The following is an 8,907-nucleotide window of genomic DNA, read 5'->3' as shown; positions in this document are numbered from 1 at the left end:
ATTCACATGCTCTTCAATAACATATTCCTTCCGTCTGCAAACACTTGACATGTGGCCAAACTTTTTACATTTCTTGCATTGCATCAGGTTTTACACAAACTCTCTTATGGGGTATATTATATATCCCAGCTTTACATAGGGTGGTAGATACTCTTCATCACACATCAATAATAAAGATGAACGCTGCTCCTTTTTCACATTCTCCATCCTTCTTCTTCGGGATTTGGTTGGCGGAGCGCATTCAACTTTTAGGTGCATACACCGCCACCTACTGTACTGGTGTGTGAGGCCATTCACAGCCTATTAAATTCATTGAAACGGTAATTAATACAAAATTGCAGTATTAGCCTGCTCTAAAAAATGTGAGGGTAAATGTTCTTGGTTCGTGCAGATGACTGACCTCCTCAGACCGATTGGCAGTACGCCCAGAACATTGTTCTGGGATCCAAAAGGGATATCTCAGTTTCAAGGTCTCAGCTTGGAGAGAAGAAGCCTTGTGAGGTATTGGTCGGTCACATGCAGGAACCAAATGTTAACGATTAATTAATTATTAATAAAGCTAAAATCATGCAAATATAACTTGTCTGTGTAAGCAGTATATAGGACAACTAACGGGACTGCCCCGGCAGAGCTCCCGACCGACGTGTACTATGGTGCTTTTACGTTTGTTGGAACCTCTCCAACAAGGGACTCATTTGACTTTGAGTCCCTTCGTGGCGATTTTCCACGACAAAAACCCACCACCCCATTCCACTATTTAACACCATCTAGTCCTACGCCAGACCACTACCACTCAACACCCCCTGCAGCTGTTCTGCAGTAAATCCTCGCAATCCCAAGTACTTCTCTGCCGCTGCCACCACAGCCTCTATTTTCTGGGACTTTTTGATCCATTTCTGCAGTACAATTGACAACCATTGCTATAAATGCTAAAAAGCCCACCTTACTGAAGCACATATTCTTCCCATCACTCTCTCTTGGTCTCTGCCTACTCACAGGAATCCTCACCATGTACCCATCTTCCTCTACCACTCTCTTCACTGCTTCTGCTACAACACTTTCTGTACTACTGTACCGAGTGGCGCAGTGGTCTAAGGCACTGCATCGCAGTGCTAGCTGTGCCACTAGAGATCCTGGTTCGAATCCAGGCTCTGTCGTAGCCGGCCGCGACCGGGAGACCTATGGGGCGGCGCACAATTGGCCCAGCGTCGTCCAGGGTAGGGGAGGGAATGGCCGGCAGGGGATGTAGCTCAGTTGGTAGAGCATGGTGTTTGCAACACCAGGGTTGTGGGTTCGATTCCCAAGGGGGGGGGTATGAAAAAAAAAAAAAAAATACTCAAACTAAATAATGTATGCACTCACTAACTGTAAGTCGCTCTGGATAAGAGCGTCTGCTAAATGACTAAAATGTAAATGTAACCCTGGCAACCTCAATCTAATAATAATAATAATAATAATATTATGCCATTTAGCAGACGCTTTTATCCAAAGCAACTTACAGTCATGTGCCCATACATTTTTACGTATGGGTGGTCCTGGGGATCGAACCCACTACCCGTTACAAGTGCCATGCTCTACCAATTGAGCTAGAGTTGAGCTATAGAGGACCACAATCTGCCTTTCTCTCACCTGACACCTCAGATCTCCAGCCCGTTAGCACCCCCACAACTAACACACAGAACTTTCTCCACCGATACCACACATTTCTTCATCTCATGCCCTCCTGCAGACTTGTCACATCTAGGCATCTCACGCCTACACACTGCTGCAACAGGCCCATAAACTTCACACCTAAAACACTGTAGTATTTACGGAACAAAATCGCTCACGGGATAACTGACACTTCCTACCTTGATCTTATCTGGCAGAGACTATGCTTCAAAATCCAGCATGACAGATAATGTATTCTCTGTTTCCCCACGCTCTACACCGGATCTACGTCTCACTAAACGGAGGGTGTCACAGACACCTGGAATCTTCCATTTCAACTGCACATCCTCAACACTTAAACCTAACCCCGTTATCACTCCTTTCAATGCCACCCTGTTCCGGAGAGCAATTCAAGTCACAATTCCTGTCTCTAATCACGTAATCCGCAGCGCCCGCTCCCTCTGGACAGAGGAGAAACAATAAATCATCACGAGTCCCCTCAGAGTTACCTTCACCAACTCAACAGTCCCCCACCTCTTCTCCACCTAACCTGACACCACATATGTATCCATTCTCTCTACAAATCTCACTCCCACTGGGCCAGAATCATCCTTATCATCCTTGGAACAAGGCCCGAACTCGGAGTTCCTCACCGCAGGTAATTCATCCTCACTCTCACCAGGTTCCATCTCTGAGCTACTGGAGGACGTATCCCTCTTTATACACTAGACGATAACCTCCCTCACCACACTGCTTCCCTCTACACTCAGCTCCTTCTCAGCGGTCATCACTGCACCTGCCACCACAGTTAATTAGTTTTAAATTGACACAATACCTGTTATCAAAGGTTACAGCTAGAGATGACTTGCAGGAGCTTGCAGTGTTGTTGTTTTGCATGATGTCTACTTTGATGATAATTAGAGTTTTATAATCTGAAAGGAAATAGAGCCGAATATTGCTAAAAGTCACGCCAGGGTAAGCCTACACGAAACACAGCCATTATTTTAAGTGTTTCTAAAATGAATAAAAAGGAAAAATGATTGGAACCATTTCCCTGTTTGACCGCTAGGTGTTATGACACAATTTTTGCAAAAATAAAAATAATAAAAATAATAAAAAATTGTATTCAGACTTTACTCAGTACTTTGTTGAAGCTCCTTTGGCAGTGATTACAGCCTCAAGTCTTCTTGGGTATGACGCTACAAGCTTGGCATACCTATATTTGGGGAGTTTCTCTGCAGATCCTCTCAAGCTTGTCAGGTAAGATGGGTAGTGTCGCCGCACAGCTATTTTCAGTTCTCTCTGTACTTTGCTCCGTTCATCTTTCCCTCGATCCTGACTAGTCTCCCAGTCCCTGCCACTGAAAAACATCCCCACAGCATGATGATGCTGCCACCACCATGCTTCGCCGTTGGGATGGTGCCAGGATTCCTACAGACGTGACTTTTTGTTCAATTTTGGTTTCATCCGACCAGAGAATCTTGTTTCTCATGGTCTGAGAGTCCTTTAGGTGTCTTTTAGCAAACTCCCAGCGGGCAGTCATGTGCCTTTTCATGAGGAGTGGCTTCCTTCTGGCCACTCTACCATAAAGGCCTGATTGGTGGAGTGCTGCAGAGATGGCTGCCCTTCTGGAAGTTTCTCCCATCACCAGAGGAACTCAGTGAGCACCGGCTTCTTGGTGACCTCCCTGACCAAGGCCCTTCTCCCCCGATTGCTTAGTTTGTCCGGGCGGCCAGATCTAGAAAAAGTATTGGTGGTTCCAAACTTCTTCCATTTAAGAATGGAGGCCTTTTGATCATATCCTTGGACTAAAATGATTGACACTCAGGTGCAAGCCTAACATCATGTGCAAAGGGCCTTTGGGTAACGTAGCACATATTCAATGATCTCTTTTTTCTCACATAGGCTTAAATTTAGTAGTGAATAAATGGTAGCTACTGGCAGCAGACCCTGTGTTGTGGATCACCTACCGCTATTTTGGACGGTCCATACTGTAACGTTAACGTTAGTCTCAGGCTTCACTAACTAGCGTTACTGTTTTAGGTGGAGCTATTCTTTGCTACTTTTCAAACAAATACTACGTGATATTTCACATATCATCTTGCAAGATATGTATTTTGTTTTGTTTGTGAGAAGTAATGGCAGAGAGAAGGCAGGAGACACTTTGTTTTGGTTTAGCGTCGCTTAGGTTAGACTGCTCCCTTTAATGGATCAGTCGTCTACCAGGCTACACTCTACGATTAGGGGGAGGTGGGAGAGGAAGCGTTGATGGTCTCGGTTAGGGAGACATTAGAATGGGGTTCAGTGTTTTACTGTTAGGAAATATTTATGTTTGTTTCAACAGATCTTTACATATTTTCCTCAATACAAAATATTAATGTGGTCCTTGTGGTTACTAAACTGATTTTAGATATGCCTTTATGCTATAGCTTATTCCATGTTTACATCTTTGGTTAAATGACTTCAAATGCAAAACTTAAATATATTTTGTGGAATGTCTGTGGAGTTTGTAAACTATCCAAGCTTAAAACAGGTTATTACTAGGCTTAAACAACTTCATCTATTGTGTTCCTACAAGAAACTCACTTGTTGAAGGATGAGCTACTTAAAGTATGCAGGAGATGACAAGGGCCAGTAATAGCATCCTGTTTCTCCTATCATTCTCATGGTGTTATGGTTTTAATTCACAAATCTGTTCCGTTTCAAGTGGATACTATTATAACTGATACAGCTGGTAGATACATTTAGATACAGGAAACTCTTTTGAATGAGCATATTAATCTGGTTAATGTTGATGGTCCTAATGATGATAATCCCAAATTCTTTGAGAATGTATTTCTATTGATAGCCTCCATTCCTGGTATGGTCCTAATGGCAGGGGACTTTAATTGCACTCTTGATCCTCATCTAGATCGCTCCTCTGGTTTAGACACTTCCCACTCGCAGAGTAGAAAGAAATTACAGCATTTCATTAAGGACTTAAATCTATGTGAACCTTGGAGGACTCAGAACCCGAGTAAAAGGGAGAATTCATGTTCACATTTAAATAATATTCTCATGTAGACTACTTTTTAGTTTCTTGCTCATTGCTTCACAATGTAGCAGGAAGTGGATATGATACTATTGTTTTGAATGACCATTCCCTTGTGTGATTATTCTATAGGGATACAAAACTAGTAAAAGGATCCTCTAGATGGCGTTTGCATCCCAGATGGTAAAAGGACCCAGACTTCTTACATTACGTTGGAGTGCATATAGATGTTTATTTGACATTGAACACTGACCAAACGTCAGCGAGTACCAGATGGGAGGCTTTCAAAGCACATATTTGGGGGCAAATTATACGTTTTACCAGTTTCAAATCAAATAAATCAGAAAATGAGAGCAATGGACAGCAAAATCAGAGAATTTGAGAGGGAAGCTTTTTTGGATAACTCAGTCAAAGTAAACAAGGAATGATTTGGTCTTAAAGCTCAGTATGAAGAACTTCCCACCTCAAAGGCTGCAAACAGCTTAACTAGGCAGAAACAGTCCTATGATCAAGGGGATCATGGTTTAGACACTCGCAGAGTAGAAAGACATTTTGTAAATGTGATCGTTCAGATGTTTTTGCAACAATTGAACAAAAACCAGTTTTTGCTTTATCATTATGGGGTATTGTGAGTAGATTGATGAGGGGAAAAAACAATTTCATCTATTTTACAATAAGGCTGTAAGGTAACAAAATATCAAAAAAGTCCAGGGGTCTGAATACTTTCCGAATGCACTGGAAAGGCACACACCTAGACAGGTGTGTGCCTTTCCAAATCGTGTCCAACAAACTTAATTAGATAGAAGCTGCTCTTACCATGAGAAACAGATTCCCCAATCTTCTCCTCCTCTTCTTCATCTTTAAAGTTGACATTCAGCTCCAGTGTTTGACTGCAGTCTTCCAGCTTCACTGATGCCATCTCTGGATATTGCGATGCAAACTGGTCTCCACTGTCACAATCAGGACCCAGTGACTGTAGGTTTGGACTCAGTGTGGAAGGAGAGAGGCAGGCTGGGTTTGTCCTCACTGTTGATGTTACCGGCCTCAGACTTATCTGAATCGGCCAGTAGTAATATAGAGAGCACAGACACAAAAGTTAGTGTTGACAGTTCTGGCACTTTCTTTATTCTCTAAAAATATTTTCACTTTTTTCTTGTTCAATGATCTAATTCAGTGCTTGACTTGGACTGAAATAGGTGCCAATACTCATTTTGGGTGCCGGTACTGTTTATATTAAGGTGCAGGAGCTCCACAATACCTTTGAGCTAATACCTAACCTAAAGTAGATAAATGCATAAATGACTAAAAATCCATTTAGTACAAGGTTACAGTTTGTTTTAGACAGCACTATACTATTTTCCTGAATAACCTTGTCTTCACTGTATTACTTCAATCAAAAAAACAATTGTATTTCCTGTTCACACCATAGCAACATTTATTGATAAAGACAGAAACAACAGAATGAGTCTGAATATTAGTACACATGTAGAAAACTGATAATTATTACATTCAGCTTCGAAACAGTAGTGCGACCGTGAAATTGTCTCTGATGCACCCGCACTGTCCTCACTTAAGTCCATTGACGCTGACCGAGAGTAGCCGCCATTTTACCAGCATGGGAATTTTACACAAAAACAATAATATGCTAAACGAACACAGAAATATCTAATAAATTGATTATTTATGAAAATATCATGAGAAAATTATGTACATTCACTCAGACAAACCCAAAATCTCTAGCTATGTGACTTGTAAAATAGTTTTTATCACGTTCTTTCACTCACTCGGATTGACTCAAAAATAACACATCAAACCTTTACCAAACGTTACAATACCTTAACGGGTGTGTTAACTAACATGGTATGACATGTTCTTTCGACATTAGAAAGTTTAAACGTGCTATTACATACCTGTAGTAATAAATAGAAACGGACACAAAGGTTATCTTCTTGACTGCACAGTTCTGGCGCTTTCTTTATTGTGAAGAATGGTGCGCGTGATGAAGTCATTACGTAATAACGTAGAATGACGTCATTACGTTGAATACACAATAACGTGAATCAAATTGAATGGCCATCTCAGCGACAAATATGATTTGACATTTGTTAGTTTAGATTTGTTTGTTTATTATCACATATGTGTATTCGTAAAAGTAATTTAAACACATAACATTTTATATGATCAGATATTTTTTTATTTTTAAACATAACACATTGAATTATTGAACAATTACACATTACACATTATTGAACAATTATATTTGATTTATTTTCTTATTAACTAGTTAACCTACACATTCTGAACAATTATAGTTTCAAGCAGTGTATTGGTAGTTAGTTGTGGTCCTCTGTAGCTCAGCTGGTAGAGCACGGCGCTTGTAACGTCAAGGTAGTGGGTTCGATCCCCGGGACCACCCATACACAAAATGTATGCACGCATGACTGTAAGTCACTTTGGATAAAAGCGTCTGCTAAATGGCATATTATTATTATTATTATTAACATGCTACCTGACTGATCAACAATTATAGGTACAAGCTAATAACAAGGTATATATGCTATCTTATTGAACAAGCAACTTAACTCAAATAATGATGTGTGCGCTGGGCATCTCTCTCCAGCTCTCTCCAGGTTGTTGTGCTGCTTGGCTGGCCTGCTGCTGCCTGTGCACGAGCTGAACGCCTGCTGCTGACATCACTCATAATGCACTTTTGCAGCCAGGCACGTGTGTTGTGACTGAGTGTGTGACAGAGAAAATCGTTTTTGTGTCATTTAGAGAGAAAATGTGTGCATTTTAGCGTATGAGTCACTTTTCAAAAGTTGCTAAAAGTTCCAAATAAGTTTTTAAAAGTAGTTAAATTTGTTGCTAGGTGCTGTTTGAAAAAAAAGTAGCCAGGGTAGTCTGAAAAGTTGCTAAATCTAGCAACAAAATTGCTAAATTGGCATCACTGGGCCCTACCCCATTACATGAGAACAGAGTATCTGCCGCTGCCTCCTCCAGGACACTTCTACTTTGCATAGAGTTGATGTGTTGATTGTTTTTCTTTGTTTGTTTTTTCAACCTTTATTTAACTAGGCAAGTCGGTAAAGAACAAATTCTTATTTACTATGACGGCCTACACCGGCAAAACCCGGACGACGCTGGGCCAATTGTGCGCTGCCCTGTGGGACTCCCAATCACGGCCGGTTGTGATAGCCTGGAATCTAAGTCACTGCATCTCAAGCACTGAGATGCAGTGCCTTAGACCGCTGAGCCACTCGGGAGCCTGTGGAATGTTGTCTCATTCCTCTTCAGTGGCTGCGCGAAGTTGCTGTATATTGACGGGAACTGGAACAAGCTGTGGTACACGTCGATCCAGCCCTCCCAAACATTCTCAATGGGTGACATGTCTGGTGAGTATGCAGGACATGGAAGAACTGGGACCTTTTCAGCCTCCAGGAATTGTGTACAGATCCTTGTGACATTGGGCCCTGCATTATCATGCTGAAACATGACGTGATGTCGGCAGGACAATTGGCCTCAGGATCTTGTCATGGTATCTCTGTGCATTAAATTTGCCATTGATAAAATGCAATTTTGTTCCTTCTCCGTAGCTTATGCCTGCCCATACCATAACCCTGACACTAACATGGGGTACTGTGTTCATGACATTGACATCAGCAAACCGCTCGCCCACACACCACCATACACATGGTCTGCAGTTGTGAGGGTGGTTGGGCATACTGCCAATTTCACAAAAACAAAGTTGGAGGTGGCTTATGATATAGAAATTACCATTAAATTATCTGGCAACAGCTCTGGTGGCCATTCCTGCAGTCAGCATGCCAGTTGCATGCTCCCTCAAAACTTGAGACATCTGTGGCATTGTCAGTGGTAGAAAAAGCACCCAACTGTCATACTTGAGTAAAAGTAAAGATACCTTAATAGAAAATGACTCAAGTAAAACTGAAAGTCACCCAGTAAAATACTACTTGAGTAAAAGTCTATAAGTATGTGGTTTTAAATATACTTAAGTATCAAAAGTAAATGTAATTGCTAAAATATACTTCACTATCAAAAGTCAAAGTAAATGTATAAATAATTTAAAATTCCTAATTTTAAGTAAACCAGACGACACACCATTTTATTTTTTAAATTGTATTTATGGATAGCCAGGGGCACACCAACACTCAGATTTTCTCTTGATAATTACGTGAATTTGACCATTTGTCTGTCCTAAGCATTCA

The sequence above is a fragment of the Coregonus lavaretus genome (genome assembly GCF_964263955.1).
Source record: "Coregonus lavaretus genome assembly, contig: HAP1_SCAFFOLD_56, whole genome shotgun sequence".
Classification (NCBI taxonomy): Eukaryota; Metazoa; Chordata; class Actinopteri; order Salmoniformes; family Salmonidae; genus Coregonus; species Coregonus lavaretus.
Note: the sequence above shows the minus strand (reverse complement) of the source record.